Source organism: Triturus cristatus, chromosome 4_1 (genome assembly GCF_964204655.1).
Source record: "Triturus cristatus chromosome 4_1, aTriCri1.1, whole genome shotgun sequence".
NCBI classification, from domain to species: Eukaryota; Metazoa; Chordata; class Amphibia; order Caudata; family Salamandridae; genus Triturus; species Triturus cristatus.
Genome location: NC_140585.1, coordinates 293,867,407 through 293,885,271, shown reverse-complemented (window position 1 = coordinate 293,885,271; position 17,865 = coordinate 293,867,407). Strand labels below are relative to the sequence as shown.

Here is a 17,865-nt window from a genome sequence, read left to right as displayed (position 1 = left end):
GACAGATCAGTTTAATCCTACAGGTGCTCTAAAAGGAAGAATGCATTTGAGTCATCCTTGCTGAAAATCACACAGCCATTTATTCTAGGTTGCACTGAGTTTTCAGTCCTCTCCGCCTGCTAGCTTGTTGTTGCAATATGTCTCAATTCTGGAGAATTGTCTGCTATGCTGAAATGCGTGGCCCAGTTCAAATGTTCATCATATTTCCTGGAAAAATATCAAAAGGAAAACAAAGATTTGGTTTTGGGAAAATAATTTATTACACCTTGTAAAAATCAAAACTTTCACATTTGAGTCAAAAAAGAGAGGCTAGGTCTCACTATTTTGCTCAGGCTGTTTTACACGTACTGCTCACAGGTGCTGTCCTGCTACCAATGGGCATGGAAGCTTTGGCCTGCTCTGTTTCCAGCCTGGGTCGGTGCACCTCTCGTTACACAACCTGAAATTCTAGAGCTCCCTCTAGAACACCATATTGTTGCCCAATGCAGCATGGACACCTGAACAACACAGCTGAGTGCAGCCCAGGACCCCTGAGCTCAAGCAATCCACAAGCCTCTGCCTCCCAAGTAACTAGGACAACAGGCACACGCCACCTTGCCCGGTAAACACTGCAGCTGTCCTAATGATGAAATGCATTCCATAAGTAAGGATAATGATAAAGTAAGGTGGAATGAATTGATGGTTTACCAACCATGTTTCAAGAAAATCAATTTCACTATCCTTCAAAGAAAGGAAAAAAATGTCTTATCAAGAAGCACTGTGAATATGGGAAGGGCCTTTAAAAAAGATGTGGAGTTTCCTAAAGTAAAAAAAAGGGTTGAACTGATTGAAGGGAGAGAGGAAGTAGGGTCGGAAAGATTGTGACGGGGAAGTGAATACAACATAAATACTAGTATTTAGAGAGTGAGAGACAGGTAGAGGGACAGAAGGGAAAGGAGAGTGAGAGTAAGAGAGAAGAGCCAGGTTAGGGCTGAGTTTCTCTTTATCTGCCAGTGACTCCCTGTAGAAGCTTGCCGGCACAATTTAGGCTGTCCTGTAGGCATCCCTTGTTATGCCGAGCCAGCCAATATTGAGAAAAATGGCATGGGTCACAATGATGGAATTCGTCTGCAACATCGGAAGTTTTAAAGTAGTATAGAGTGGGAGGGCTAGAAGAGTTACCATAAAGAATGAATACACGTCATTCTGTTCTCTAGCCTCAACAGCTGCAAGAGAGGAACTCCTGCTGGCCAAGAAGACCAATGTCAGTTCAGCTTGAACAGGTGAAAGCATGCCTGATTCTGCAAAGGTATGAGATTACACTTTTGCGTCAGAGGTGATCAGGGGCTATTGCACATTAGGAAACCGTTTATTGAGGTCCAGTTGGATTACTCTATCTTCTACCACCTCAAAATCAGCTGCTCATGCAGTGTTCTATACCGATGAGCTATTTTGGTCCTCCCTGCCCCTTCCAGCTAGTGGGTCCCCTGACTAGGGAAAGTGATTCGAACAGATTTGCATATCTTTTCATAGGAGACTTCTTGACCTATTTTATACTGTGCCAAATCAAGGTAGATTGAGTAATGATCTTGACAGACCTATATTGGAGAACTGCAGTGTGAGAAAGTGGCTCTGTATATACTGTTCCCAAATAGGTACAGGGTGTACAGAGTCCACAGTCCCCAGAGGTTTGGCAGAGGCTAAAGTTAGATATAACCTTACTCTCTAAAGTGGTAGCTTGGTCGAGCAGTAAGGCAGTATCAGAGGACAGTGTAAAGCATTTGTTGCACACACTCAGTCAGCAAATGGTCTCACACACTCAATAACTGAACTCTAGGCCAATGGTTTATCTACAAAAAATATATGCTTGTTTTATTTTAGAACCAACAATAGGTATTAAAATATACTTTCTCAGAATGAGATGCTTTATATAAATACTTTTGCAATATGCAATTGACTTTTGTAGAAAGTTACAAGTGGTTGCAATAGGCAACAAAATTTTAAACACAATAATGCATTGACCTCAATGGAAGTTTCAAGTTATTTGCAACAGATTACTTTTAGGATTACTTTTGGATTTCCAGGACTGGATCCTAGATTCAGTCCTGGGTCAGTACTTGGAATCAAGTGATAAAAGTCGACTTAATTACTGTGATGATTTTTAGACAATATTTTGCTATTTTAAAAGTTGACAGAAAATATTTCATAGAAAACAGTCTAAGATTCCCTATGGCAGAAAATTCAAGTTGCAGGTATAGTATGTTCTCGTTACTTTTGTAATCCAGTACTGGGTGCCTAGACTCAGTACTGGGACCTTTATCCAAAACAGGTAAGTAATTACGTTTTCAGAAATAATACGATTTTTAAAGAATATTTAAAGTTTGCAGAAATTGACACTTAGAAGAAATTTCACAGAAAAACAGTCAATGATTTCCTACGGGAGAAAATTGGGTTACTGGTAAGTACAGTTGTAAGTATTTTTCAGAGTCAGTGCTGGGCACCAAGATCCAGCACTGGGAGCTCACCTAATAGCAGGTGAGTATTTTCGTTTTCGTTACTCGGCTGATTTTTGGTGAATATTTTAAGTTTTGAAAAGTCCACACTTGGAAGAAATTTCAGGAAAAACCAGTCAATGTTAACCTATGGAGAAGATTGAGTTATCGGTTTAAAGGTAAGTACTCGACTGGAAGAGTTAAGGTTCTAGGCATAGACTCAGGCGTCTCCCAGGGTCAGGTAGGTACAGTTGGTTCACCCTCAGCGGCACAAGGGCGGCCGGGTGCAGTGAGAGTTAGGCCCAATGTTATCCTATGAGAGGTAGGGGGGCCTTGGTTGGTGGCTGCTGACTAGCAGGCCACGTGGCTGTGGGAGCTAGGCTTCTGGTCACTTATCCAGGGCAAGTGGGGAAGTAGATAGATGTAGAGGTTGCACTGCCAGGGCCACTCGGACGGCTGGGTGCAGGGTGCTTTTGAGCATTCGGGCGCTCAATTGATTTGAATGGGAAATCTCTGGTTTAGAAAAAGACTGCAAGCTCGGGGATGAAGATTCTTCAGGTGCCACCACCACTTCGAGAGGTAAGTTGGGTAGTTGGAGGATAGGTAGGTACCCCGGGATTGGGCACAGGGGGCCGCGGAGCGCCGGGTGCAGGGGTACCTTTTGGTGTCGGGAAATCTTACCCTCTGTTGATCGTGGTTGGGGGGGCACCTGATTCTGAGGCTGCAGGCTTCTTCAGGAGTGTCGAGGGAGGTCCTTGGGTGCCGGACTCGGGATCACAGTCGCCGTGGGGTCGTCCTTGTGGTCTTCGTTCACTCTGGCACAGGCCAGGCTTGGTGGGTGCAGAGTGTGAAGGGTTTGCGGTTCCGGGCTGCTGCCAGGGATTAGAAGTAGATTTGAGTAGAGCCTCTACTCATGGGAGTCCCAGGGGTTTAGAGTCAAAAGGTAGCCAGGTCCTCCAGGGTTTGTGAGGTTGCTGGCCACAAGAGATGCCGGGTTGGAGCAGGAGCAGGTTCGAGGGTCGACAGGCCAGAGGCTCCAACGTTTGGGAGTTGCACAGCCCTCAGTCTTTTCATGTTTCGCTCAAAGAGTGAAGGGCCCTGTAATTTCTCCTTCTCATTCACATATGAAAAGAATGAGGGCTAATCAAAAAATGAATTAGAGCTGGACGTAGAAATGCAGCAGAAGGGCCAGCAAGCGCATTTCTAAGTTGCTCTATGAAGGATGCTTTTGTACTTGACAGATCAGTTTAATCCTACAGGTGCTCTAAAAGGAAGAATGCATTTGAGTCATCCTTGCTGAAAATCACACAGCCATTTATTCTAGGTTGCACTGAGTTTTCAGTCCTCTCCGCCTGCTAGCTTGTTGTTGCAATATGTCTCAATTCTGGAGAATTGTCTGCTATGCTGAAATGCGTGGCCCAGTTCAAATGTTCATCATATTTCCTGGAAAAATATCAAAAGGAAAACAAAGATTTGGTTTTGGGAAAATAATTTATTACACCTTGTAAAAATCAAAACTTTCACATTTGAGTCAAAAAAGAGAGGCTAGGTCTCACTATTTTGCTCAGGCTGTTTAACACGTACTGCTCACAGGTGCTGTCCTGCTACTAATGGGCATGGAAGCTTTGGCCTGCTCTGTTTCCAGCCTGGGTCGGTGCACCTCTTGCTACACAACCTGAAATTCTAGAGCTCCCTCTAGAACACCATATTGATGCCCAATGCTCCATGGACACCTGATCAACACAGCTGAGTGCAGCCCAGAACCCCTGAGCTCAAGCAATCCACAAGCCTCTGCCTCCCAAGTAACTAGGACAACAGGCACACGCCACCTTGCCCGGCAAACACTGCAGCTGTCCTAATGATGAAATGCATTCCATAAGTAAGGATAATGATAAAGTAAGGTGGAATGAATTGATGGTTTACCAACCATGTTTCAAGAAAATCAATTTCACTATCCTTCAAAGAAAGGAAAAAAATGTCTTATCAAGAAGCAGTGTGAATATGGGAAGGGCCTTTAAAAAAGAGGTGGAGTTTCCTAAAGTAAAAAAGAGGGTTGAACTGATTGAAGGGAGAGAGGAAGTAGGGTCGGAAAGATTGTGACGGGGAAGTGAATACAACATAAATACTAGTATTTAGAGAGTGAGAGACAGGTAGAGGGACAGAAGGGAAAGGAGAGTGAGAGAGAAGAGCCAGGTTAGGGCTGAGTTTCTCTTTATCTGCCAGTGGCTCCCTGTAGAAGCTTGCCGGCACAATTTAGGCTGTCCTGTAGGCTTCCCTTGTTATGCCGAGCCAGCCAATATTGAGAAAAATAGCATGGGTCACAATGATGGAACTCGTCTGCAACATCGGAAGTTTTAAAGTAGTATGGAGTGGGAGGGCTAGAAGAGTTACCATAAAGAATGAATACACGTCATTCTGTTCTCTAGCCTCAACAGCTGCAAGAGAGGAACTCCTGCTGGCCAAGAAGACCAATGTCAGTTCAGCTTGAACAGGTGAAAGCATGTCTTATTCTGCAAAGGTATGAGATTACACTTTTGCATCAGAGGTGGTCAGGGGCTATTGCACATTAGGAAACCGTTTATTGAGGTCCAGTTGGATTACTCTATCTTCTACCACCTCAAAATCAGCTGCTCATGCAGTGTTCTATACCGATGAGCTATTTTCGTCCTCCCTGCCCTTTCCAGCTAGTGGGTCCCCTGACTAGGGAAAGTGATTCAAACAGATTTGCATATCTTTTCATAGGAGACTTCTTGACCTATTTTATACTGTGCCAAATCAAGGTAGATTGAGTAATGATCTTGACAGACCTATATTGGAGAACTGCAGTGTGAGAAAGTGGCTCTGTATATACTGTTCCCAAATAGGTACAGGGTGTACAGAGTCCACAGTTCCCAGAGGTTTGGCAGAGGCTAAAGTTAGATATAACCTTACTCTCTAAAGTGGTAGCTTGGTCGAGCAGTAAGGCAGTATCAGAGGACAGTGTAAAGCATTTGTTGCACACACTCAGTCAGCAAATGGTCTCACACACTCAATAACTGAACTCTAGGCCAATGGTTTATCTACAAAAAATATATGCTTGTTTTATTTTAGAACCAACAATAGGTAATAAAATATACTTTCTCAGAATGAGATGCTTTATATAAATACTTTTGCAATATGCAATTGACTTTTGTAGAAAGTTACAAGTGGTTGCAATAGGCAACAACATTTTAAACACAATAATGCTTTGAGCTCAATGGAAGTTTCAAGTTATTTGCAACAGATTACTTTTAGGATTACTTTTGGATTTCCAGGACTGGATCCTAGATTCAGTCCTGGGTCAGTACTTGGAATCAAGTGATAAAAGTCGACTTAATTACTGTGATGATTTTTAGACAATATTTTGCTATTTTAAAAGTTGACAGAAAATATTTCATAGAAAACAGTCTAAGATTCCCTATGGCAGAAAATTCAAGTTGCAGGTATAGTATGTTCTTGTTACTTTTGTAATCCAGTACTGGGTGCCAAGACTCAGTACTGGGACGTTTATCCAAAACAGGTAAGTAATTACGTTTTCAGAAATTATACGATTTTTAAAGAATATTTAAAGTTTGCAGAAATTGACACTTAGAAGAAATTTCACAGAAAAACAGTCAATGATTTCCTATGGGAGAAAATTGGGTTACTGGTAAGTACAGTTGTAAGTATTTTTCAGAGTCAGTGCTGGGCACCAAGATCCAGCACGGGGAGCTCACCTAATAGCAGGTGAGTATTTTCGTTTTCGTTACTCGGCTGATTTTTGGTGAATATTTTAAGTTTTGAAAAGTCCACACTTGGAAGAAATTTCAGGAAAAACCAGTCAATGTTACCCTATGGAGAAGATTGAGTTATCGGTTTAAAGGTAAGTACTCGACTGGCAGAGTTAAGGTTCTGGGCATAGACTCAGGCGTCTCCCAGGGTCAGGTAGGTACAGTTGGTTCACCCTCAGCGGCACAAGGGCGGCCGGGTGCAGAGAGAGTTAGGCCCAATGTTATCCTATGAGAGGTAGGGGGGCCTTGGTTGGTGGCTGCTGACTAGCAGGCCACGTGGCTGTGGGAGCTGGGCTCCTGGTCACTTATCCAGGGCAAGTGGGGAAGTAGATAGATGTAGAGGTTGCACTGCCAGGGCCACTCGGACGGCTGGGTGCAGGGTGCTTTTGAGCATTCGGGCGCTCAATTGATTTGAATGGGAAATCTCTGGTTTAGAAAAAGACTGCAAGCTCGGGGACGAAGATTCTTCAGGTGCCACCACCACTTCGAGAGGTAAGTTGGGTAGTTGGAGGATAGGTAGGTACCCCGGGATTGGGCACAGGGGGCCGCGGAGCGCCGGGTGCAGGGGTACCTTTTGGTGTCGGGAAATCTTACCCTCTGTTGATCGCGGTTGGGGGGGCACCTGGTTCTGAGGCTGCAGGCTTCTTCAGGGGTGTCGAGGGGGGTCCTTGGGTGCCGGACTCGGGGTCACAGTCGCCGTGGGGTCGTCCTTGTGGTCTTTGTTCACTCTGGCACAGGCCAGGCTTGGTGGGTGCAGAGTGTGAAGGGTTCGCGGTTCCGGGCTGCTGCCAGGGATTAGAAGTAGATTTGAGTAGAGCCTCTACTCATGGGAGTCCCAGGGGTTTAGAGTCAAAAGGTAGCCAGGTCCTCCAGGGTTTGTGAGGTTGCTGGCCACAAGAGATGCCGGGTTGGAGCAGGAGCAGGTTCGAGGGTCGACAGGCCAGAGGCTCCAACGTTTGGGAGTTGCACAGCCCTCAGTCTTTTCATGTTTCGCTCAAAGAGTGAAGGGCTCTGTAATTTCTCCTTCTCATTCACATATGAAAAGAATGAGGGCTAATCAAAAAATGAATTAGAGCTGGACGTAGAAATGCAGGAGAAGGGCCAGCAAGCGCATTTCTAAGTTGCTCTATGAAGGATGCTTTTGTACTTGACAGATCAGTTTAATCCTACAGGTGCTCTAAAAGGAAGAATGCATTTGAGTCATCCTTGCTGAAAATCACACAGCCATTTATTCTAGGTTGCACTGAGTTTTCAGTCCTCTCCGCCTGCTAGCTTGTTGTTGCAATATGTCTCAATTCTGGAGAATTGTCTGCTATGCTGAAATGCGTGGCCCAGTTCAAATGTTCATCATATTTCCTGGAAAAATATCAAAAGGAAAACAAAGATTTGGTTTTGGGAAAATAATTTATTACACCTTGTAAAAATCAAAACTTTCACATTTGAGTCAAAAAAGAGAGGCTAGGTCTCACTATTTTGCTCAGGCTGTTTTACACGTACTGCTCACAGGTGCTGTCCTGCTACCAATGGGCATAGAAGCTTTGGCCTGCTCTGTTTCCAGCCTGGGTCAGTGCACCTCTTGTTACACAACCTGAAATTCTAGAGCTCCCTCTAGAACACCATATTGTTGCCCAATGCAGCATGGACACCTGAACAACACAGCTGAGTGCAGCCCAGAACCCCTGAGCTCAAGCAATCCACAAGCCTCAGCCTCCCCAGTAACTAGGACAACAGGCACACGCCACCTTGCCCGGTAAACACTGCAGCTGTCCTAATGATGAAATGCATTCCATAAGTAAGGATAATGATAAAGTAAGGTGGAATGAATTGATGGTTTACCAACCATGTTTCAAGAAAATCAATTTCACTATCCTTCAAAGAAAGGAAAAAAATGTCTTATCAAGAAGCACTGTGAATATGGGAAGGGCCTTTAAAAAAGATGTGGAGTTTCCTAAAGTAAAAAAAAGGGTTGAACTGATTGAAGGGAGAGAGGAAGTAGGGTCGGAAAGATTGTGACGGGGAAGTGAATACAACATAAATACTAGTATTTAGAGAGTGAGAGACAGGTAGAGGGACAGAAGGGAAAGGAGAGTGAGAGTGAGAGAGAAGAGCCAGGTTAGGGCTGAGTTTCTCTTTATCTGCCAGTGACTCCCTGTAGAAGCTTGCCGGCACAATTTAGGCTGTCCTGTAGGCATCCCTTGTTATGCCGAGCCAGCCAATATTGAGAAAAATAGCATGGGTCACAATGATGGAACTCGTCTGCAACATCGGAAGTTTTAAAGTAGTATAGAGTGGGAGGGCTAGAAGAGTTACCATAAAGAATGAATACACGTCATTCTGTTCTCTAGCCTCAACAGCTGCAAGAGAGGAACTCCTGCTGGCCAAGAAGACCAATGTCAGTTCAGCTTGAACAGGTGAAAGCATGCCTGATTCTGCAAAGGTATGAGATTACACTTTTGCGTCAGAGGTGGTCAGGGGCTATTGCACATTAGGAAACCGTTTATTGAGGTCCAGTTGGATTACTCTATCTTCTACCACCTCAAAATCAGCTGCTCATGCAGTGTTCTATACCGATGAGCTATTTTCGTCCTCCCTGCCCCTTCCAGCTAGTGGGTCCTCTGACTAGGGAAAGTGATTCGAACAGATTTGCATATCTTTTCATAGGAGACTTCTTGACTTATTTTATACTGTGCCAAATCAAGGTAGATTGAGTAATGATCTTGACAGACCTATATTGGAGAACTGCAGTGTGAGAAAGTGGCTCTGTATATACTGTTCCCAAATAGGTACAGGGTGTACAGAGTCTACAGTCCCCAGAGGTTTGGCAGAGGCTAAAGTTAGATATAACCTTACTCTCTAAAGTGGTAGCTTGGTCGAGCAGTAAGGCAGTATCAGAGGACAGTGTAAAGCATTTGTTGCACACACTCAGTCAGCAAATGGTCTCACACACTCAATAACTGAACTCTAGGCCAATGGTTTATCTACAAAAAATATATGCTTGTTTTATTTTAGAACCAACAATAGGTATTAAAATATACTTTCTCAGAATGAGATGCTTTATATAAATACTTTTGCAATATGCAATTGACTTTTGTAGAAAGTTACAAGTGGTTGCAATAGGCAACAAAATTTTAAACACAATAATGCATTGACCTCAATGGAAGTTTCAAGTTATTTGCAACAGATTACTTTTAGGATTACTTTTGGATTTCCAGGACTGGATCCTAGATTCAGTCCTGGGTCAGTACTTGGAATCAAGTGATAAAAGTCGACTTAATTACTGTGATGATTTTTAGACAATATTTTGCTATTTTAAAAGTTGACGGAAAATATTTCATAGAAAACAGTCTAAGATTCCCTATGGCAGAAAATTCAAGTTGCAGGTATAGTATGTTCTCGTTACTTTTGTAATCCAGTACTGGGTGCCTAGACTCAGTACTGGGACCTTTATCCAAAACAGGTAAGTAATTACGTTTTCAGAAATAATACGATTTTTAAAGAATATTTAATATTTAAAGTTTGCAGAAATTGACACTTAGAAGAAATTTCACAGAAAAACAGTCAATGATTTCCTACGGGAGAAAATTGGGTTACTGGTAAGTACAGTTGTAAGTATTTTTCAGAGTCAGTGCTGGGCACCAAGATCCAGCACTGGGAGCTCACCTAATAGCAGGTGAGTATTTTCGTTTTCGTTACTCGGCTGATTTTTGGTGAATATTTTAAGTTTTGAAAAGTCCACACTTGGAAGAAATTTCAGGAAAAACCAGTCAATGTTACCCTATGGAGAAGATTGAGTTATCGGTTTAAAGGTAAGTACTCGACTGGCAGAGTTAAGGTTCTGGGCATAGACTCAGGCGTCTCCCAGGGTCAGGTAGGTACAGTTGGTTCACCCTCAGCGGCACAAGGGCGGCCGGGTGCAGAGAGAGTTAGGCCCAATGTTATCCTATGAGAGGTAGGGGGGCCTTGGTTGGTGGCTGCTGACTAGCAGGCCACGTGGCTGTGGGAGCTGGGCTTCTGGTCACTTATCCAGGGCAAGTGGGGAAGTAGATAGATGTAGAGGTTGCACTGCCAGGGCCACTCGGACGGCTGGGTGCAGGGTGCTTTTGAGCATTCGGGCGCTCAATTGATTTGAATGGGAAATCTCTGGTTTAGAAAAAGACTGCAAGCTCGGGGACGAAGATTCTTCAGGTGCCACCACCACTTCGAGAGGTAAGTTGGGTAGTTGGAGGATAGGTAGGTACCCCGGGATTGGGCACAGGGGGCCGCGGAGCGCCGGGTGCAGGAGTACCTTTTGGTGTCGGGAAATCTTACCCTCTGTTGATCGCGGTTGGGGGGGCACCTGATTCTGAGGCTGCAGGCTTCTTCAGGAGTGTCGAGGGAGGTCCTTGCGTGCCGGACTCGGGGTCACAGTCGCCGTGGGGTCGTCCTTGTGGTCTTTGTTCACTCTGGCACAGGCCAGGCTTGGTGGGTGCAGAGTGTGAAGGGTTCGCGGTTCCGGGCTGCTGCCAGGGATTAGAAGTAGATTTGAGTAGAGCCTCTACTCATGGGAGTCCCAGGGGTTTAGAGTCAAAAGGTAGCCAGGTCCTCCAGGGTTTGTGAGGTTGCTGGCCACAAGAGATGCCGGGTTGGAGCAGGAGCAGGTTCGAGGGTCGACAGGCCAGAGGCTCCAACGTTTGGGAGTTGCACAGCCCTCAGTCTTTTCATGTTTCGCTCAAAGAGTGAAGGGCCCTGTAATTTCTCCTTCTCATTCACATATGAAAAGAATGAGGGCTAATCAAAAAATGAATTAGAGCTGGACGTAGAAATGCAGGAGAAGGGCCAGCAAGCGCATTTCTAAGTTGCTCTATGAAGGATGCTTTTGTACTTGACAGATCAGTTTAATCCTACAGGTGCTCTAAAAGGAAGAATGCATTTGAGTCATCCTTGCTGAAAATCACACAGCCATTTATTCTAGGTTGCACTGAGTTTTCAGTCCTCTCCGCCTGCTAGCTTGTTGTTGCAATATGTCTCAATTCTGGAGAATTGTCTGCTATGCTGAAATGCGTGGCCCAGTTCAAATGTTCATCATATTTCCTGGAAAAATATCAAAAGGAAAACAAAGATTTGGTTTTGGGAAAATAATTTATTACACCTTGTAAAAATCAAAACTTTCACATTTGAGTCAAAAAAGAGAGGCTAGGTCTCACTATTTTGCTCAGGCTGTTTTACACGTACTGCTCACAGGTGCTGTCCTGCTACCAATGGGCATGGAAGCTTTGGCCTGCTCTGTTTCCAGCCTGGGTCGGTGCACCTCTCGTTACACAACCTGAAATTCTAGAGCTCCCTCTAGAACACCATATTGTTGCCCAATGCAGCATGGACACCTGAACAACACAGCTGAGTGCAGCCCAGGACCCCTGAGCTCAAGCAATCCACAAGCCTCTGCCTCCCAAGTAACTAGGACAACAGGCACACGCCACCTTGCCCGGTAAACACTGCAGCTGTCCTAATGATGAAATGCATTCCATAAGTAAGGATAATGATAAAGTAAGGTGGAATGAATTGATGGTTTACCAACCATGTTTCAAGAAAATCAATTTCACTATCCTTCAAAGAAAGGAAAAAAATGTCTTATCAAGAAGCACTGTGAATATGGGAAGGGCCTTTAAAAAAGATGTGGAGTTTCCTAAAGTAAAAAAAAGGGTTGAACTGATTGAAGGGAGAGAGGAAGTAGGGTCGGAAAGATTGTGACGGGGAAGTGAATACAACATAAATACTAGTATTTAGAGAGTGAGAGACAGGTAGAGGGACAGAAGGGAAAGGAGAGTGAGAGTAAGAGAGAAGAGCCAGGTTAGGGCTGAGTTTCTCTTTATCTGCCAGTGACTCCCTGTAGAAGCTTGCCGGCACAATTTAGGCTGTCCTGTAGGCATCCCTTGTTATGCCGAGCCAGCCAATATTGAGAAAAATGGCATGGGTCACAATGATGGAATTCGTCTGCAACATCGGAAGTTTTAAAGTAGTATAGAGTGGGAGGGCTAGAAGAGTTACCATAAAGAATGAATACACGTCATTCTGTTCTCTAGCCTCAACAGCTGCAAGAGAGGAACTCCTGCTGGCCAAGAAGACCAATGTCAGTTCAGCTTGAACAGGTGAAAGCATGCCTGATTCTGCAAAGGTATGAGATTACACTTTTGCGTCAGAGGTGATCAGGGGCTATTGCACATTAGGAAACCGTTTATTGAGGTCCAGTTGGATTACTCTATCTTCTACCACCTCAAAATCAGCTGCTCATGCAGTGTTCTATACCGATGAGCTATTTTGGTCCTCCCTGCCCCTTCCAGCTAGTGGGTCCCCTGACTAGGGAAAGTGATTCGAACAGATTTGCATATCTTTTCATAGGAGACTTCTTGACCTATTTTATACTGTGCCAAATCAAGGTAGATTGAGTAATGATCTTGACAGACCTATATTGGAGAACTGCAGTGTGAGAAAGTGGCTCTGTATATACTGTTCCCAAATAGGTACAGGGTGTACAGAGTCCACAGTCCCCAGAGGTTTGGCAGAGGCTAAAGTTAGATATAACCTTACTCTCTAAAGTGGTAGCTTGGTCGAGCAGTAAGGCAGTATCAGAGGACAGTGTAAAGCATTTGTTGCACACACTCAGTCAGCAAATGGTCTCACACACTCAATAACTGAACTCTAGGCCAATGGTTTATCTACAAAAAATATATGCTTGTTTTATTTTAGAACCAACAATAGGTATTAAAATATACTTTCTCAGAATGAGATGCTTTATATAAATACTTTTGCAATATGCAATTGACTTTTGTAGAAAGTTACAAGTGGTTGCAATAGGCAACAAAATTTTAAACACAATAATGCATTGACCTCAATGGAAGTTTCAAGTTATTTGCAACAGATTACTTTTAGGATTACTTTTGGATTTCCAGGACTGGATCCTAGATTCAGTCCTGGGTCAGTACTTGGAATCAAGTGATAAAAGTCGACTTAATTACTGTGATGATTTTTAGACAATATTTTGCTATTTTAAAAGTTGACAGAAAATATTTCATAGAAAACAGTCTAAGATTCCCTATGGCAGAAAATTCAAGTTGCAGGTATAGTATGTTCTCGTTACTTTTGTAATCCAGTACTGGGTGCCTAGACTCAGTACTGGGACCTTTATCCAAAACAGGTAAGTAATTACGTTTTCAGAAATAATACGATTTTTAAAGAATATTTAAAGTTTGCAGAAATTGACACTTAGAAGAAATTTCACAGAAAAACAGTCAATGATTTCCTACGGGAGAAAATTGGGTTACTGGTAAGTACAGTTGTAAGTATTTTTCAGAGTCAGTGCTGGGCACCAAGATCCAGCACTGGGAGCTCACCTAATAGCAGGTGAGTATTTTCGTTTTCGTTACTCGGCTGATTTTTGGTGAATATTTTAAGTTTTGAAAAGTCCACACTTGGAAGAAATTTCAGGAAAAACCAGTCAATGTTAACCTATGGAGAAGATTGAGTTATCGGTTTAAAGGTAAGTACTCGACTGGAAGAGTTAAGGTTCTAGGCATAGACTCAGGCGTCTCCCAGGGTCAGGTAGGTACAGTTGGTTCACCCTCAGCGGCACAAGGGCGGCCGGGTGCAGTGAGAGTTAGGCCCAATGTTATCCTATGAGAGGTAGGGGGGCCTTGGTTGGTGGCTGCTGACTAGCAGGCCACGTGGCTGTGGGAGCTAGGCTTCTGGTCACTTATCCAGGGCAAGTGGGGAAGTAGATAGATGTAGAGGTTGCACTGCCAGGGCCACTCGGACGGCTGGGTGCAGGGTGCTTTTGAGCATTCGGGCGCTCAATTGATTTGAATGGGAAATCTCTGGTTTAGAAAAAGACTGCAAGCTCGGGGATGAAGATTCTTCAGGTGCCACCACCACTTCGAGAGGTAAGTTGGGTAGTTGGAGGATAGGTAGGTACCCCGGGATTGGGCACAGGGGGCCGCGGAGCGCCGGGTGCAGGGGTACCTTTTGGTGTCGGGAAATCTTACCCTCTGTTGATCGTGGTTGGGGGGGCACCTGATTCTGAGGCTGCAGGCTTCTTCAGGAGTGTCGAGGGAGGTCCTTGGGTGCCGGACTCGGGATCACAGTCGCCGTGGGGTCGTCCTTGTGGTCTTCGTTCACTCTGGCACAGGCCAGGCTTGGTGGGTGCAGAGTGTGAAGGGTTCGCGGTTCCGGGCTGCTGCCAGGGATTAGAAGTAGATTTGAGTAGAGCCTCTACTCATGGGAGTCCCAGGGGTTTAGAGTCAAAAGGTAGCCAGGTCCTCCAGGGTTTGTGAGGTTGCTGGCCACAAGAGATGCCGGGTTGGAGCAGGAGCAGGTTCGAGAGTCGACAGGCCAGAGGCTCCAACGTTTGGGAGTTGCACAGCCCTCAGTCTTTTCATGTTTCGCTCAAAGAGTGAAGGGCCCTGTAATTTCTCCTTCTCATTCACATATGAAAAGAATGAGGGCTAATCAAAAAATGAATTAGAGCTGGACGTAGAAATGCAGCAGAAGGGCCAGCAAGCGCATTTCTAAGTTGCTCTATGAAGGATGCTTTTGTACTTGACAGATCAGTTTAATCCTACAGGTGCTCTAAAAGGAAGAATGCATTTGAGTCATCCTTGCTGAAAATCACACAGCCATTTATTCTAGGTTGCACTGAGTTTTCAGTCCTCTCCGCCTGCTAGCTTGTTGTTGCAATATGTCTCAATTCTGGAGAATTGTCTGCTATGCTGAAATGCGTGGCCCAGTTCAAATGTTCATCATATTTCCTGGAAAAATATCAAAAGGAAAACAAAGATTTGGTTTTGGGAAAATAATTTATTACACCTTGTAAAAATCAAAACTTTCACATTTGAGTCAAAAAAGAGAGGCTAGGTCTCACTATTTTGCTCAGGCTGTTTTACACGTACTGCTCACAGGTGCTGTCCTGCTACCAATGGGCATGGAAGCTTTGGCCTGCTCTGTTTCCAGCCTGGGTCAGTGCACCTCTTGTTACACAACCTGAAATTCTAGAGCTCCCTCTAGAACACCATATTGTTGCCCAATGCAGCATGGACACCTGAACAACACAGCTGAGTGCAGCCCAGAACCCCTGAGCTCAAGCAATCCACAAGCCTCTGCCTCCCAAGTAACTAGGACAACAGGCACACGCCACCTTGCCCGGTAAACACTGCAGCTGTCCTAATGATGAAATGCATTCCATAAGTAAGGATAATGATAAAGTAAGGTGGAATGAATTGATGGTTTACCAACCATGTTTCAAGAAAATCAATTTCACTATCCTTCAAAGAAAGGAAAAAAATGTCTTATCAAGAAGCAGTGTGAATATGGGAAGGGCCTTTAAAAAAGATGTGGAGTTTCCTAAAGTAAAAAAGAGGGTTGAACTGATTGAAGGGAGAGAGGAAGTAGGGTCGGAAAGATTGTGACGGGGAAGTGAATACAACATAAATACTAGTATTTAGAGAGTGAGAGACAGGTAGAGGGACAGAAGGGAAAGGAGAGTGAGAGTGAGAGAGAAGAGCCAGGTTAGGGCTGAGTTTCTCTTTATCTGCCAGTGACTCCCTGTAGAAGCTTGCCGGCACAATTTAGGCTGTCCTGTAGGCATCCCTTGTTATGCCGAGCCAGACAATATTGAGAAAAATATCATAGGTCATAATGATGGAACTCGTCTGCAACATCGGAAGTTTTAAAGTAGTATGGAGTGGGAGGGCTAGAAGAGTTACCATAAAGAATGAATACACGTCATTCTGTTCTCTAGCCTCAACAGCTGCAAGAGAGGAACTCCTGCTGGCCAAGAAGACCAATGTCAGTTCAGCTTGAACAGGTGAAAGCATGCCTGATTCTGCAAAGGTATGAGATTACACTTTTGCGTCAGAGGTGGTCAGGGGCTATTGCACATTAGGAAACCGTTTATTGAGGTCCAGTTGGATTACTCTATCTTCTACCACCTCAAAATCAGCTGCTCATGCAGTGTTCTATACCGATGAGCTATTTTGGTCCTCCCTGCCCCTTCCAGCTAGTGGGTCCCCTTAAGGAAATATGAATTTTGTGATCAGTTATGTCCCCTATCGTAGACCCCAACGGCTCCATGTGCATGCTATAAGTACATGTATGTTCCCTCCTATTCCAGTTTTGAAGACGCAAATATGTGTGTGTCCACCGTCAACATGTCCTCTTTCAGATCCGCCATGAATGGGTCAGATATTCCATTCCTAAGTATGAAAGGCCACCGACTTTATATGGTTCACTTTCCACATTTTACAGATTCAGGCGAGTAGGCCCGAATTCTGTCATCAAGCCTTTTCTGCCTTCTGCCTCTGAAAGCTCCAGTCTGAGCCCGCATCTGTGACCATGAACTTTGTCTTACTCCCTGCGCGGCTAACGGAGCCTGATCCAGCCTGTCGCCTGCCAAAAACTGTATTTCACCTTCGAGATTATCTCCTTCGCTCCTCATCCGATGCATTCCTGTCTAGTAGTTTAGGTAAACATTCTTCCAGCTCCCGTGCAAAGGGCCAGGCCTCGCTGCCCTCATGCCAATAATTCATAGCCCCGTTACCATGGAATATTCCTACCCCCTCGCATCTAGTGTAGACACTTAGACGCTTGTACACGCACTAACAGTCAGTATAGTCAGTATAGAATAAGATTCTATCCTAAGAGACCTCTCTTTTTGGATAACACAGTTCTTTAAACATAGGATATTAGATATGATTTGGGATTAGGTTGACATAACCCCAGACTTCTGTCTCCACATGTAGAGCTATATGTCAAGTCCCCTTCACCCTCTAGTTGCACGTCAATCACACGTCATGCGGCTGCGCGCGCATCTTTGCCAAACATTTCTGCTGACATTGCAGGATTCTTTTATGGATCCACCCACTTATGACATCATGTTTTATGACGTTTCTTAAATTACGCCCTCTATTAGCTACGTATGCACCTTTTATCAGCTGTTACGCCTCTTGCATCTGTTTTACTGTAATGTGTTTTCTATAAAACTGCCTATCTGTCAATAATATATGTTCCTTCCTTCCTGAACTTTCGTGGTGATGGAATAGAAGGCCCACAATTCGAATTGTCTTCCTTTGTACAGGAATAAAGCATTTTAAAACCTCTAATACCACGGATTCTGCCTCTTATATTTACTGAGTTATTCTCGATAGATTTTACCGCATAAAAAATAGTACCGGTAACGAAATATTTACCACATAAATTGGCGCCCGAACAGGGACACTTTCTCATCTCACGCGCCGGCGGTGCGTTGCAGGCCCGGTCTCCTGCCACAGCTGAACGGACAACAAAAACGCGTATCTGCAGGATTTCCTGTGTCTCCTTCCGGCCAAACGGGGACGACTGAGGCTGCGATCAACACCCAGACGAGGCGGTGAGAAGTGCGAAGTATCCCGACCAGAGCCTAGCTGAGAGAGCAAGATCCGAGGTATACAGAGACCCGCCAGGTTCCAAAGTTCCGAGTCCAGTCGAGTCGAGTCGAGTCCGGTCCAGTTCAAGTTCCGTTCCGAGGCCTTCCGTTCCGAGCTACCCGGTGAGTACCATTACCGGGGAGGCATTTAACGTGCACATAGTCTGTGCCGGTCAAG

The 17,865-nt window shown here is 44.6% G+C and overlaps 5 non-coding genes across 5 annotated transcripts; all 5 read right to left on the bottom strand.

The window, feature by feature from the left end:
• Positions 1 to 303: 303 nt before the first annotated feature.
• LOC146854372 (signal recognition particle RNA) lies at positions 304 to 603 on the bottom strand. Its single transcript, XR_014981716.1, has one exon.
• Positions 604 to 4,010: 3,407 nt separating this feature from the next.
• On the bottom strand, positions 4,011 to 4,310 carry LOC146854371 (signal recognition particle RNA). The gene has a single exon (XR_014981758.1).
• A 3,401-nt stretch (positions 4,311 to 7,711) lies between these two features.
• On the bottom strand, positions 7,712 to 8,011 carry LOC146854370 (signal recognition particle RNA). Its single transcript, XR_014981718.1, has one exon.
• A 3,414-nt stretch (positions 8,012 to 11,425) lies between these two features.
• On the bottom strand, positions 11,426 to 11,725 carry LOC146854369 (signal recognition particle RNA). The gene has a single exon (XR_014981715.1).
• A 3,407-nt stretch (positions 11,726 to 15,132) lies between these two features.
• Positions 15,133 to 15,432, bottom strand: LOC146854368 (signal recognition particle RNA). The gene has a single exon (XR_014981688.1).
• Positions 15,433 to 17,865: the final 2,433 nt, after the last annotated feature.